Source organism: Syngnathus scovelli, chromosome 6 (assembly GCF_024217435.2).
Source record: "Syngnathus scovelli strain Florida chromosome 6, RoL_Ssco_1.2, whole genome shotgun sequence".
NCBI classification, from domain to species: Eukaryota; Metazoa; Chordata; class Actinopteri; order Syngnathiformes; family Syngnathidae; genus Syngnathus; species Syngnathus scovelli.
Genome location: NC_090852.1, coordinates 7,514,683 through 7,528,102, shown reverse-complemented (window position 1 = coordinate 7,528,102; position 13,420 = coordinate 7,514,683). Strand labels below are relative to the sequence as shown.

The window sequence follows — 13,420 nt, the reverse complement described above, 5'->3', positions numbered from 1 at the left end:
AAAAATTTCATCTCCGGTGCCAGTCCGCGATGCCACTTTCTGCAATACGGCTCTCATTTGATAGTCAGACAAGTTTCCATAGTGTAGTGGTTATCACGTTCGCCTAAAGCGCGAAAGGTCCCTGGTTCGAACCGGGTGGAAACAACCTATTTCGAACCATTTTGTCAGCACATTTGAAAAATTTCGTCTCCGGTGCCAGTCCGCGATGCCACTTTTTGCAATACGGCTCTCATTCGACAGTCAGACAAGTTTCCATAGTGTAGTGGTTATCACGTTCGCCTAACACGCGAAAGGTCCCCGGGTCGAAACCGGGTGGAAACAAGCTGTTTTGAACCTTTTTGTCAGCACATTTGAAAAAAATTCTCCGGCTCCAGTCCGTGATGCCACTTTTTGAAAGGCAGCTCTCGCGCAACAGTTCCAAAAGTAAAACTCTCCCCGTCAGGGAATCGAACCCCGGTCTTCCGCGTGACAGGCGGAGATACTGTCCACTATACTAACGAGGAGCTCTACTGTGACACAAGTGCGCAGTGGAAGTGGCAGATATCCAGCAGGTAAAGGTACACTGCCACTGTCATACCAAAGAGTTCTCCAGTGTAGTTCACATTCTCCTAACACGCAAGAGTAAAAACGGCCTGGCGCCAGTCCGTGATGCCACTCTCTGCAAGATAGCTCACCAAGTGTGACCAGGACAGTTTCCATAGTGTAGTGGTTATCACGTTCGCCTAACACGCGAAAGGTCCCCGGTTCGAAACCGGTTGGAATCAAGCTAGTTCGAACCTTTCTGTCAGCACATTTGAAAAATTTCATCTCCGGTGCCAGTCCGCGATGCCACTTTTTGCAATACGGCTCTCATTCGACAGTCAGACAAGTTTCCATAGTGTAGTGGTTATCACGTTCGCCTAACACGCGAAAGGTCCCCGGTTCGAAACCGGGTGGAAACAACCTAGTGACGCTTTTGTTTGTGCCTTGGTCCCCATCGCCTTTTTGTCTCGCCCCAGTGCGACTCCTTTAGTTGGTACTTTGTGCGACGTGTTTTCCCTCGTAAGAGGCGTTTTGATTTGTACTTTTGGCCTTTTGACTCGCCTCAGTGCGACACCTTTTGTTTGTACTTTTTGCCACGTGTTTTCCCTCGCAAGAGGCGATTTGATTTGTACTTTTGCTCAGTGTGCTTGCTGGAATAAATCCCAGAAAGAAACGACTCTGCATCCGAGTCCTCCGTCTTGTCCCCTGCCTGACAGTACACACTGGCCAGTCATGGACTCGGCAGAGTCGGAGCACCTGTGCGCCGCAGTGTGTTCCCATGCCTCACAGCTCGCCCAGCACCAGAAGCAAGTGGGCGACTTGGGGAAAGAAATCCGAGGAATCGCTAAGTGCCAAGAAGAAGTCAGAGGAGCGGTCGCCACCCAAATAGCACAGCTGGGTCAGCAAATGCAGGACGTGCTCTCGCTCTTGAACGCGGGACCAGCAGCGACTTCCAGTACACCCGCTGCTTCCTCAGTTACTCCCCTTGCCATAGCTCCCATGACCGGCGGTGCCAGACTGGCTCCTCCAGAGCGCTACTCCGGTGAACCCGGCCTTAGCCGGGCATTTATTACAGAATGCGGGATGCATTTTGAGAGGGCCCCAGCAGATTTCCCCACCGAGCGCTCCAAGGTGGCCTACATGGTTTCATACCTGACGGGAAGGGCCCGCACGTGGGCCACCGCGGAATGGGCCAGGGATTCCGTCTCCTGTCACTCTCTCCCCGCGTTCATCAAGGCTCTGCGAACGGTGTTCGATCCAATCTCCGCTGACCGAGAAAAGGCTCGCCAACTCTGTCAGATAGTCCAGGGACAAGACACCGTCGGGGACTACGCCATCCGGTTCCGCACGCTGGCCGCGGAGTGCGGTTGGAACGCGACGGCACTATATGACGTCTTCCTCCGGGGCCTCTCTGGGTCCATACAGGATCAGCTAATCCCCTTAGACCTTCCCACCGACCTCGACGCCCTCATCGCTCTGGCTATCCGCACTGGCAACCGGCTGCAAGAGTGGAGGAAGCACCGAAGCAGGACCACCCCCGCCTTCGTCCCAGTAGCCGGCCCTGACGTTCACCACTCCAGGCTGGACGGGGATCGGCAGCGCCAGGAGCCAGAACCGAGGCAGTTGGGCAGAGCTAAGTTGACCGAGGAGGAGAAGTTACGGCGACGCCGAGAGGGAAGATGCTACTACTGCGGTGAGCTCGGACACCTCCTTCTCTCCTGTCCAGTAAGGAGGACCCTGAAGGTGAGCGCCTTCTCTGCGGCTCCGTCCCCGGAGCGAGTGCTTCCCAAGGGCAGGATTACACTGTTGGGAAGAGAAATAGAACTCGAAGTACTAATAGACTCAGGAGCAGATGAAAGCCTGATAGACTGGGCATTTGCTCGCCGGTGGGGGGTAAAGACTGAGCTGATGAACACCCCCGTGAAAGCTAAGGCACTCAATGGACAGGCACTTTTTGAAATAACTCACATAACAGAACCAGTCTCGTTGTCGATAGGTCCCCACCAGGAGAATATAAGGCTACATGTCGTGACCTCTCCAATGAACCCTCTCATTCTCGGGTATCCATGGCTTCAACGCCACAACCCCGTCATAGACTGGGGATCAGGGGAAATAACGGGATGGGGTCCCGACTGTCATGATTCCTGTGTCAGGTCTAACCCGCGCGCTGTGCCTCCTGCTCGAGACGCGCAAACCCCCGACTTAACCGGGGTCCCTGCGTGTTACCACCCATGGGCCGAGGTATTCAGCAAGGCCAAGGCTACCTCCCTACCTCCCCACCGTCCGTATGATTGCGCCATTGAACTCCTGCCGGGTTCAACTATACCTAAGGGGAGGCTTTATTCTCTTTCGGGCCCTGAAAAGCAAGCCATGAACGAATATATAGACTCCTCCCTGCAAGCAGGACTGATTCGACCATCATCGTCGCCTGCGGGGGCGGGGTTCTTTTTCGTGGACAAAAAGGACGGCACCCTACGCCCCTGTATTGATTATAGTCCTCTCAATCAGATCACAATCAAGAACCGGTATCCGCTCCCACTGATGTCGACCGTGTTCGACCAACTACAGCAAGCCCGGGTGTTTACAAAGTTAGATTTGCGCAACGCATACCATCTAGTGCGCATCCGAGAAGGGGACGAATGGAAGACCGGGTTCAACACCCATCGAGGACACTTCGAATACTTAGTCATGCCATTTGGTCTCACCAATGCTCCCGCTATGTTTCAGGCCATGATCAATGATGTTTTGAGAGACTGTTTGGACCGTTTTGTATATGTATATTTGGACGATATTTTGATTTATTCCCCAGATCTGAGGACCCATAGGATTCACGTCGAGACGGTGCTGCGACGTCTTCTTGCACACAAACTATACGTAAAGGCCGAGAAAAGTGAATTCCACAAGGACACCGTATCTTTTCTCGGCTTCATCGTGGCCCCGGGCAAGGTTGAGATGGACCCGGCGAAAGTCAGCGCGGTTAAGGAATGGCCTACCCCCGACTCACGCAGAAAGGTGCAGCAATTCCTGGGCTTTGCCAATTTTTATCGGCGGTTCATCAAGGGCTTCAGTGCCACGGCGGCTCCCTTGCACGCACTCACGTCTCCTAAGGTCCCCTTCCGCTGGTCAGCAGAGGCGGAGGCGGCCTTCCAGGAGCTAAAGAACCGTTTCAGCACCGCTCCCATCCTCACGCTTCCTGATCCGTCGCGACAGTTTGTGGTGGAGGTGGACGCCTCCAATCAAGGAGTCGGGGCCATCCTATCACAGAGAGCCAAGAGCGACAACAAACTACACCCGTGCGCGTTCCTGTCTCGACGGCTGACGCCCGCCGAACAAAATTATGATGTGGGGGATCGCGAACTGTTGGCAGTTAAACTGGCACTGGAAGAATGGAGACATTGGCTGGAGGGTGCACAGCAGCCTTTTTTGGTTTGGACAGACCATACAAATCTTGAATACATCAAGTCAGCGAAAAGATTGAATTCCCGCCAAGCCCGCTGGTCACTTTTTTTCAATCGCTTTAACTTTTCTCTATCTTACAGACCGGGATCCAAAAACACCAAGCCTGACGCCCTCTCCCGTGTTTACAACTCAGATCCAGAACTCAAGAAGCCCGAATCCATCCTGCCTCCTCATTGCCTGGTGAGAGCAGTGACCTGGCCAATCGAAGGCCGGGTACAGCGGGCCAATGGAAACAAGCCACCCCCTAGTGGCTGCCCGGAAAACAGACTTTTTGTCCCAGATCAATTCCGATCCCAAGTCATCCATTGCGCTCACACCTCCAGACTCTCTTGTCATCCAGGCATGCGCAGAACCCTGTTTGTCATCCAGCAGCGATTCTGGTGGCCCTCCATGAGGGCTGACATCAAAGAATACGTGGCAGCCTGTCCCGTCTGCGCCCGGAACAAGAACTCCCACGGCGCCCGTATGGGGTTGCTGCATCCCCTACCCATTCCTTCGCGTCCATGGGCAGAGATATCCATGGATTTCGTCACCGGACTTCCGGTCTCGCATGGGCGGACCACCATACTCACAGTAGTAGACAGATTCTCAAAGATGGCTCACTTTATCGCCTTGCCCAAGCTCCCGTCCGCTAGACGAACAGCCATAGTAATGATGGACCACATATTCCGGGTTCATGGGTTCCCGAAAGACATTGTCTCCGATAGGGGGCCCCAATTCGTATCCAGGTTTTGGAGGGAGTTTTGCAGGCTCATAGGGGCAACCGTGAGTCTCACGTCAGGTTATCATCCGGCGGCGAACGGGCAAACGGAACGGGTCAACCAGCAGTTGGAGACAAGTCTCCGCTGCCTGGTCTCCCAGAACCCCGCCTCATGGAGCAAGAACCTCTCCTGGGTGGAGTATGCCCACAACTCCCTGCCCACCACGGCCACAGGTATGTCCCCGTTCAAATGTGTGTATGGCTACCAGCCCCCAGTCTTCCCTGACAGTGAGCCGGAGGTGACGGTGACTTCGGCCCACGCCTTGGTGCGCCGCTGTCATCGCGTCTGGGCGGCGGCTCGGGCCACGCTGGTCCGACAGGGGGACCGGGTCAAGCGGATGGCGGACCGGAGGAGACGTCCGGCGCCCGTGTACCAGCGAGGTCAACGTGTCTGGCTGTCCGCCAAGGATCTTCCCCACCGGGGGGACTCCAGGAAACTGGCGCCTCGCTTCGTGGGTCCGTTCCCCATCGCCAAGGTCGTGCACCCGGCCGCGGTGCGTCTCCGCTTGCCCAGGTCTCTTGCAGTCCACCCCACCTTTCACGTCGGGAAGGTCAAGCCGGTGGTGGACAGTCCATTGGTGCCGGAGCCTGCGCCGCCTCCGCCTCCGCGGACTGTGGGAGGTGGGACGGTCTACACCGTAAAACAACTATTGGATGTGCGCAGAAGAGGCCGGGGCTGGCAGTACCTGGTGGACTGGGAGGGTTATGGGCCGGAGGACCGGCAATGGGTGCCGCCTAGTTATATTTTGGACCCGGGACTGTTTGATGACTTTTATGCGGCTCACCCTGGGGCTCCTGGGCCGTCTGGGATCCGGCCCTAGGGGGGGGGTTCTGTCATGCGGTCGCGTTTATTTTTTCAGTTTTTTGTCTCGTCAATTGTCGTAACTTTACTTCCGGTTTTATTTTGTCATCCCTTCCGTTTCAGTTCGTGTTTCCGTCCTCGGTGTTTGGTTGTCTTGTCTTCCCTGATCCCGATTGTGTGCACCTGCGTAATCGACACTAATTGTCATCACCTGTGTCCCCGCCCTTTTGTGTGTATTTAGTCCGTGTCTTCCCCTTGTCTTGTGCCAGTGTGTCTTGCCTCGTCCCGACCACCAGCGATCCCTTGATGTCCGAACTCTCTGTAAGAACCCTCCTTTTTGTCTCGCCACCGAGCGACGCTTTTGTTTGTGCCTTGGTCCCCATCGCCTTTTTGTCTCGCCCCAGTGTGACTCCTTTAGTTGGTACTTTGTGCGACGTGTTTTCCCTCGTAAGAGGCGTTTTGATTTGTACTTTTAGCCTTTTGACTCGCCTCAGTGCGACACCTTTTGTTTGTACTTTTTGCCACGTGTTTTCCCTCGCAAGAGGCGATTTGATTTGTACTTTTGCTCAGTGTGCTTGCTGGAATAAATCCCAGAAAGAAATGACTCTGCATCCGAGTCCTCCGTCTTGTCCCCTGCCTGACAGTCCATATGTAATTAGCATTAACGATGGGCTTACTTTGGAGTCGAGATGTAGCGTTGGGTTACAAGTTTGATTTTGTAGCAAAATTGTGCAAAGTGCCTTCAAGATTGATTGAAGATTGGAGTGGAAAGAATCGCTATACATTTGATGTATTAAAAACAATTTGTAACAAAAAAGGTGTAACCAAAATCTCATTTCATCAAAACCGTTGGCCTCACATGGAGTGAATAATGTGTTTTTAAAAAAAGCAGGTGGTATGCTATTAAATTAACACTTTGAGATTTCTCTGAAATGTAGTGCGATATAACTTACTCCACTACGCGGCGCGGCCAGTTCTAGTGACAAGTTGGCTTCTTTGACTTCCTCGTTAGTATAGTGGACAGTATCTCCGCCTGTCACGCGGAAGACCGGGGTTCGATTCCCCGACGGGGAGTAATTTTCTTCATGTGAACTAGCGTTGGGTATGTTGTCTACCAAAGTGTGTTAACGTGTTTGCAGCAAAGTTATTATGTACCAACTGCAGTGGTTTTTGTGTGACAGTTTGTGTTAACTGCAGGCAGTGGAATTCCATCCCATTAACTGAATTATAAATTCATTATTTAATTAGTTTGCTCATTTGTTACTACATGTTCACAACAGAAATGGTGCCTCGTCGGAATTGAAGTGAACCCTGATGTTGGTAGATTTGGAGTTTGGAGAGCACACTGCACAGAGCTGGTTGAGACTTCACAAATATATCTGCAACTAACACAATTGTATAGGCTTTTCATATAAAAATTTGAATAACTATGTTTACAGGTCCTCTCTATTTTAGCTCTTTAAAAAGACGCCTTGGGTGATCCTGACAGGTGTGCGAGACTCCGGCCGACATAGTCTCGGGGTTATGGAGACGCACAAAGTGTCTCACCACAATAAAGTTGTGATGAAGCACACACACACGCATTCATTTACTCCAAACGTATAGCTCTCCCCGGCGGGGAATCGAACCCCGGTCTTCCGCGTGACAGGCGGAGATACTGTCCACTATACTAACGAGGAACTCTTCTTCGTCACAAGTGCCCAGTGGAAGTGGCAGATATCCAGCAGATAAAGGTACACTGACACTGTCATACCAACGAGTTCTCCAGTGTAGTTCACATTCGCCTAACACGCAAGAGTAAAAACGGCCCGGCGCCAGTCCGTGATGCCACTCTTTGCAAGATAGCTCACCGAATGTGACCAGGGCAGTTTCCATAGAGTAGTGGTTATCACGTTCGCCTCACACGCGAAAGGTACCCGGTTCGGAATCGGGTGGAAACAAACCGGCCGTACCTTTTTGTGAGCCCATGTGAAGCTGTCTCCGGCGACAGGCCGTGATGCCACTTTTTGGAAGACGGCTCTCATGTAATCTGCAAGCAAGTTTCTATAGTGTAGTGGTTATCACGTTCGCCTTACACGCGAAAGGTCCCCGGTTCGAAACCGGGTGGAAACAAGCCGAGTGAAATTTTGTGTCTGCTGCCCGTTTGAAAAATTTCTCCGGCTCCAGTCCGTGATGCCACTTTTTGAAAGACAACTCTCATACAGCGGTTTGGCAAGTTTCTATAGTGTAGTGGTTATCACATTCGCCTTACACGCGAAAGGTCCCTGGTTCGAATCCGGGTGGAAACATGTCACATGTGATTCTCTGTCAGCCCGTTTGAAAAATTTGTCTCCGGCTCCAGTCCGTGAAGTCACTCTTTGGAAGACGGCTCTCAGGGACCAGTCAGGCAAGTTTCCATAGTGTAGTGGTTATCACGTTCGCCTCACACGCGAAAGGTCACCGGTTGAAACAAGCTATTTTGAACCTTTTTGTCAGCACATTTGAAAAATGTCTCTGGCGCCAGTCCGCGATGCTACTTTTTGCAATACGGCTCTCATTCGACAGTCAGACAAGTTTCCATAGTGTAGCGGTTATCACGTTCGCCTAACACGCGAAAGGTCCCCGGTTCGAAACCGGGTGGAAACAAGCTGTATGAACCTTTTCGTCAGCCCATTTGAAAGAAATTCTCCGGCTCCAGTCCGTGATGCCACTTTTTGAAAGACGGCTCTCATTCAATAGTCATGCAAGTTTCCATAGTGTAGTGGTTATCACGTTCGCCTCACACGCGTAAGGTCCCCGGTTCGAAAGCGGGTGGAAACAAGCTGTTTTGAACCTTTTTGTCAGCACATTTGAAAAAAATTCTCCGGCTCCAGTCCGTGATGCCACTTTTTGAAAGCCAGCTCTCCTCGCACAACAGTTCCAAAAGTATAACTCTCCCCGTCGGGGAATCGAACCCCGGTCTTCCGCGTGACAGGCGGAGATACTGTCCACTATACTAACGAGGAGCTCTTCTTCATCGCAAGTGCCCAGTGGAAGTGGCAGATATCCAGCAGGTAAAGGTACACTGCCACTGTCATACCAAAGAGTTCTCCAGTATAGTTCACATTCGCCTAACACGCAAGAGTAAAAACGGCCCGGCGCCAGTCCGTGATGCCACTCTTTGCAAGATAGCTCACCAAGTGTGACCAGGGCAGTTTCCATAGAGTAGTGGTTATCACGTTCGCCTCACACGCAAAAGGTCCCCGGTTCGAAACCGGTTGGAATCAAGCTAGTTCGAACCTTTTTGGCAGCACATTTGAAAAATTTCATCTCCGGTGCCAGTCCGCGATGCCACTTTTTGCAATACGGCTCTCATTCGACAGTCAGACAAGTTTCCATAGTGTAGCGGTTATCACGTTCGCCCAACACGCGAAAGGTCCCCGGTTCGAAACTGGGTGGAAACAAGCTGTATGAACCTTTTCGTCAGCCCATTTGAATAAAATTCTCCGGCTCCAGTCCGTGATGCCGCTTTTTGAAAGACGGCTCACATTCAATAGTCATGCAAGTTTCCATAGTGTAGTGGTTATCACGTTCGCCTCACACGCGAAAGGTCCCTGGTTCGAAACCGGGTGGAAACAACCTGTTTTGAACCTTTTTGTCAGCACATTTGAAAAAAATTCTCCGGCTCCAGTCCGTGATGCCACTTTTTGAAAGCCAGCTCTCGCACAACAGTTCCAAAAGTTTAACTCTCCCTGTCGGGGAATCGAACCCCGGTCTTCCGCGTGACAGGCGGAGATACTGTCCACTATACTAACGAGGACCTCTTCTTCTCCGCAAGTGCCCAGTGCAAGTGGCAGATATCCAGCAGGTAAAGGTACACTGACACTGTCATACCAACGAGTTCTCCAGTGTAGTTCACATTCGCCTAACACGCAAGAGTAAAAACGACCCGGCGCCAGTCCGTGGTGCCACTCTTTGCAAGATAGCTCACCAGGTGTGGCCAGGGCAGTTTCCATAGAGTAGCTGTTATCACGTTCGCCTCACACGCGAAAGGTCCCCGGTTCGAAACCGGTCGGAATCAAGCTAGTTCGAACCTTTTTGTCAGCACATTTGAAAAATTTCATCTCCGGTGCCAGTCCGCGATGCCACTTTTTGCAATACGGCTCTCATTTGACAGTCAGACGAGTTTCCACAGTGTAGTGGTTATCACCTTCGCCTAACACGCGAAAGGTCCCCGGTTCGAAACCGGGTGGAAACAAGCTGTATGAACCTTTTCGTCAGCCCATTTGAAAAAAATTCTCCGGCTCCAGTCCGTGGTGCCACTTTTTGAAAGACGGCTCCCATTCTATAGTCACGCAAGTTTCCATAGTGTAGTGGTTATCACGTTCGCCTCACACGCGAAAGGTCCCCGGTTCGAAACCGGGTGGAAACAACCTATTTCGAACCTTTTTGTCAGCACATTTGAGAAATTTCATCTCCGGTGCCAGTCCGCGATGCCACTTTTTGCAATACGGCTCTCGTTCGACAGTCAGACAAATTTCCATAGTGTAGTGGTTATCATGCTTGCCTAACATACGAAAGGTCCCCGTTTCGGAACCGGGTGGAAACCCGCCGTATGAACCTCTTCGTCAGCCAATTTGAAAATTTTCTCCGGCTCCAGTCCGTGATGCCACTGATTGAAAGACAGCTCTCACACCATAGTCATGCAAGTTTCCATAGTGTAGTGGTTATCACGTTCGCCTAACACGCGAAAGGTCACCGGTTGAAACAAGTTATTTCGAACCTTTTTGTCAGCATATTTGAAAAATGGCTGGCGCCAGTCCGCGATGCTACTTTTTGCAATACGGCTCTCATTCAACAGTCAGACAAGTTTCCATAGTGTAGCGGTTATCGCGTTCGCCTGACACGTAAAAGGTCCCCGGTTCGAAACCGGGTGGAAACAAGCTGTATAAACCTTTTCGTCAGCCCATTTGAAAAAAATTCTCCGGCTCCAGTCCGTGATGCCACTTTTTGAAAGACGGCTCTCATGCAATAGTCATGCAAGTTTCCATAGTGTAGTGGTTATCACGTTCGCCTCACGCGCGAAAGGTCCCTGGTTCGAAACCGGGTGGAAACAAGCTGTATGAACCTTTTCGTCAGCCCATTTGAAAAAATTTCTCCGGCTCCAGTCCGTGATGCCACTTTTTGAAAGACGGCTCTCATTCAATGGACATGCAAGTTTCCATAGTGTAGTGGTTATCACGTTCGCCTCACACGCGAAAGGTCCCCGGTTCGAAACCGGGTGGAAACAAGCTGTTTTGAACCTTTTTGTCAGCACATTTGAAAAAAATTCTCCGGCTCCAGTCCGTGATGCCACTTTTTGAATGCCAGCTCTCGCACAACAGTTCCAAAAGTATAACTCTCCCCGTCGGGGAATCGAACCCCGGTCTTCCGCGTGACAGGCGGAGATACTGTCCACTATACTAACGAGGAGTTCTTCTTTGACACAAGTGCGCAGTGGAAGTGGCAGATATCCAGCAGGTAAAGGTACACTGACACTGTCATACCAAAGCCAACATCCTTTTTGTCCTGTTATGATACAAATGGATTAACTTTCATTTCAAATCGTAAAAGTCCTGTGGCGACCGGTAAGTGGCAACGGGGGCAGGATTGTGAAGTCTGGAAGCCCCTAGTCACAAGTTGGCACATCAGGCGGTGGATGTTAGATGATCGTTGGGCTCTTGGACCGAGGCAGAAGAGCTCTTCGGTAGCTGCATCCACGACTGAGCAGCCCCTTTTAGGATCCACTCTGCTCACCCCTGTGGGGGAAGGGGCTAGAAAAGGTGCCCTAAACATAGCCTGCCTCAAACCTCCCGACTGGATTACCGCGTTCAGAGGGATCGCCAATATGCGGTCGAAAACACAGAAACATGAATTTTGGACACATGGAATGTGGGCACACTAATGGACAGTGTAACCAGTGATAGGCCGGAGAGGAGAACCACCATCATTGCCAGGGAACTGAGAAGATGCCGGATTGACATAGCTGCTCTTTCAGAAACCCGACGGGCAGAGGAAGGTCATCTGAAGGAGGAAAAGGGTGGATACACTTTCTTCTGGAAAGGAAAGGCCACAGATGAGCCTAGGATCCATGGGGTTTGTTTTGCCATCAAGAACCAACTGATCAGTCAGCTCTCTGAACTCCCTGTGGGAATCAGTGAGCGCCTGATGACACTCCGTCTGGTGCTGGCCAACAACCAGACGGCAACAGTTCTTAGTGCTTATGCACTTATCCTCATTTCTGATGAGGACAAAAAAGAGGCTTTCTATGCCTGTCTGGATGAGGTATTGTCAAAAATCCCCAAGGAGGACAAGATTGGGGGATTTCAATGGCAGAGTGGGCCGTGACCACCACCTCTGGAAGGGCACCATTGGAAAGGAAGGCATTGGAAACATTAACTCCAACGGGGTTTGGCTTCTTAGCAAATGTGCTCAATACGACCTTATCATCACCAATACCATCTTTCGCCAGAAGAACAAACTCAAGGGCTCATGGAGACACCCTCGCTCTAAACAATGGCATTGTATTGATTATGTCATAGTCAGAGCCAGGGATCAGCGCGACGTGAGCATCGCAAAAGCCATGATGGATTCAGAGGCCTGCTGGACAGATCACCGCCTGATACGATCCACGATGTCCATCAGACTCAAGAGGAAGAGGAGACTGCAAAAGACTAAACCTTGAGACCCTGAATAAAACTGCCGCCCTGCAGCTGTTTCAGGCCTCTCTTGGAGAAAGCCTCAATCAGGAATACCCTGAGGACATTGAAGAACACTGGAGCCTGCTCAAGTCTTCCATCCTCGACACCTGCAGTGCCACTCTCGGGTACAAGGCCAGAAAGCATCAGGACTGGTTTGATGAGAACGACACAGAGATAGAACAGCTCATCTCCAAGAAAAGGGAAACCTTTCGTGTCCGGCAAAATGACATCACCTGCACAGCAAAGAGACAGGCTCACTCCAGAGCCAAGGCTGACGTCCAGAGCCGGGTGAGACAGATTAAAAACTCTTGGTGGACAGAAAGGGCACTGGAAATCCAGAGTTTGGCAGACTCTGGTGACACCAGAGGCTTTTTCAGTGCTACCAAGGCTGTCTACGGCCCAAGCCATCGCGGCCAAAACCCCCTGCGCTCTAAAGACGGGCAGGAGCTGTTGAAGGACAATGAGTCCATAAACAACCGGTGGAGAGAGCACTTTCAGGAACTCCTCAACCGTGACAGCACAACTCAGTCAGATTTCCTCAGTCACATCCCTCAGAGTCCCATCAGGGAAGACATGGGTGAACCTCCCACTTTAGCAGAGGTCCAAGATGCCATCAGGAGCCTGAAGAACAACAAGGCCTCTGGGCCAGATGGGATCCCAGCTGAGGTCCTAAAGGAAGTTGGACTAGAGCTCCAGCGCCACCTCCATTCCCTCTTTCTGAAGGTCTGGGAAAAAGAAGTACTCCCCTCGGAGCACAGGGATGCTCTGGTAGTGACCATTTTCAAGAAAGGGGACAAAGCGGAATGTGGAAACTATAGGGGCATCTCGCTCCTTTCAACAGTTGGCAAAGTACTTGCTCGTGTTCTTGCCAACCGCCTACTGCCACTGTCTGAGGAAGTTCTCCCAGAATCGCAGTGCGGTTTTCGCCCAGCTAGAGGCACTGCAGACATGATTTTTACAGCACGCCAACTCCAGGAGAAATGCCGTGAGCATAAACAGCCTTTGTTCATGGCTTTCATAGACCTGACAAAGGCCTTTGACTCGGTGGATCGCCAGGCCCTATGGAGCATCCTTCTGAGGTATGGTTGCCCGGATAAATACGTCAGAATACTGCGTTTATTACATGACGGAATGACAGCCACAGTGCTCAACAACAGCTCCTTGAATGAGCCTTTCACT

The 13,420-nt window shown here is 51.5% G+C and overlaps 20 non-coding genes across 20 annotated transcripts; 16 read left to right on the top strand and 4 right to left on the bottom strand.

Moving 5' to 3' along the window:
* The first annotated feature begins 72 nt into the window (after nucleotides 1–72).
* Nucleotides 73–144, top strand: trnaf-aaa (transfer RNA phenylalanine (anticodon AAA)). Its single transcript has one exon. It is a non-coding gene; the product is annotated as a tRNA-Phe (tRNA).
* A 104-nt stretch (nucleotides 145–248) lies between these two features.
* Nucleotides 249–321, top strand: trnav-aac (transfer RNA valine (anticodon AAC)). Its single transcript has one exon. It is a non-coding gene; the product is annotated as a tRNA-Val (tRNA).
* Nucleotides 322–431: 110 nt separating this feature from the next.
* Nucleotides 432–503, bottom strand: trnad-guc (transfer RNA aspartic acid (anticodon GUC)). Its single transcript has one exon. It is a non-coding gene; the product is annotated as a tRNA-Asp (tRNA).
* A 188-nt stretch (nucleotides 504–691) lies between these two features.
* trnav-aac (transfer RNA valine (anticodon AAC)) lies at nucleotides 692–764 on the top strand. The gene has a single exon. It is a non-coding gene; the product is annotated as a tRNA-Val (tRNA).
* A 104-nt stretch (nucleotides 765–868) lies between these two features.
* On the top strand, nucleotides 869–941 carry trnav-aac (transfer RNA valine (anticodon AAC)). Its single transcript has one exon. It is a non-coding gene; the product is annotated as a tRNA-Val (tRNA).
* A 5,604-nt stretch (nucleotides 942–6,545) lies between these two features.
* On the top strand, nucleotides 6,546–6,617 carry trnad-guc (transfer RNA aspartic acid (anticodon GUC)). Its single transcript has one exon. It is a non-coding gene; the product is annotated as a tRNA-Asp (tRNA).
* A 965-nt stretch (nucleotides 6,618–7,582) lies between these two features.
* Nucleotides 7,583–7,655, top strand: trnav-uac (transfer RNA valine (anticodon UAC)). The gene has a single exon. It is a non-coding gene; the product is annotated as a tRNA-Val (tRNA).
* Nucleotides 7,656–7,758: 103 nt separating this feature from the next.
* Nucleotides 7,759–7,831, top strand: trnav-uac (transfer RNA valine (anticodon UAC)). The gene has a single exon. It is a non-coding gene; the product is annotated as a tRNA-Val (tRNA).
* A 264-nt stretch (nucleotides 7,832–8,095) lies between these two features.
* On the top strand, nucleotides 8,096–8,168 carry trnav-aac (transfer RNA valine (anticodon AAC)). Its single transcript has one exon. It is a non-coding gene; the product is annotated as a tRNA-Val (tRNA).
* A 101-nt stretch (nucleotides 8,169–8,269) lies between these two features.
* Nucleotides 8,270–8,342, top strand: trnav-cac (transfer RNA valine (anticodon CAC)). Its single transcript has one exon. It is a non-coding gene; the product is annotated as a tRNA-Val (tRNA).
* Nucleotides 8,343–8,455: 113 nt separating this feature from the next.
* trnad-guc (transfer RNA aspartic acid (anticodon GUC)) lies at nucleotides 8,456–8,527 on the bottom strand. Its single transcript has one exon. It is a non-coding gene; the product is annotated as a tRNA-Asp (tRNA).
* Nucleotides 8,528–8,892: 365 nt separating this feature from the next.
* trnav-aac (transfer RNA valine (anticodon AAC)) lies at nucleotides 8,893–8,965 on the top strand. Its single transcript has one exon. It is a non-coding gene; the product is annotated as a tRNA-Val (tRNA).
* A 101-nt stretch (nucleotides 8,966–9,066) lies between these two features.
* Nucleotides 9,067–9,139, top strand: trnav-cac (transfer RNA valine (anticodon CAC)). Its single transcript has one exon. It is a non-coding gene; the product is annotated as a tRNA-Val (tRNA).
* A 110-nt stretch (nucleotides 9,140–9,249) lies between these two features.
* trnad-guc (transfer RNA aspartic acid (anticodon GUC)) lies at nucleotides 9,250–9,321 on the bottom strand. The gene has a single exon. It is a non-coding gene; the product is annotated as a tRNA-Asp (tRNA).
* Nucleotides 9,322–9,686: 365 nt separating this feature from the next.
* trnav-aac (transfer RNA valine (anticodon AAC)) lies at nucleotides 9,687–9,759 on the top strand. Its single transcript has one exon. It is a non-coding gene; the product is annotated as a tRNA-Val (tRNA).
* Nucleotides 9,760–9,860: 101 nt separating this feature from the next.
* On the top strand, nucleotides 9,861–9,933 carry trnav-cac (transfer RNA valine (anticodon CAC)). Its single transcript has one exon. It is a non-coding gene; the product is annotated as a tRNA-Val (tRNA).
* A 437-nt stretch (nucleotides 9,934–10,370) lies between these two features.
* Nucleotides 10,371–10,443, top strand: trnav-gac (transfer RNA valine (anticodon GAC)). Its single transcript has one exon. It is a non-coding gene; the product is annotated as a tRNA-Val (tRNA).
* A 101-nt stretch (nucleotides 10,444–10,544) lies between these two features.
* On the top strand, nucleotides 10,545–10,617 carry trnav-cac (transfer RNA valine (anticodon CAC)). Its single transcript has one exon. It is a non-coding gene; the product is annotated as a tRNA-Val (tRNA).
* A 101-nt stretch (nucleotides 10,618–10,718) lies between these two features.
* trnav-cac (transfer RNA valine (anticodon CAC)) lies at nucleotides 10,719–10,791 on the top strand. The gene has a single exon. It is a non-coding gene; the product is annotated as a tRNA-Val (tRNA).
* A 110-nt stretch (nucleotides 10,792–10,901) lies between these two features.
* Nucleotides 10,902–10,973, bottom strand: trnad-guc (transfer RNA aspartic acid (anticodon GUC)). Its single transcript has one exon. It is a non-coding gene; the product is annotated as a tRNA-Asp (tRNA).
* Nucleotides 10,974–13,420: the final 2,447 nt, after the last annotated feature.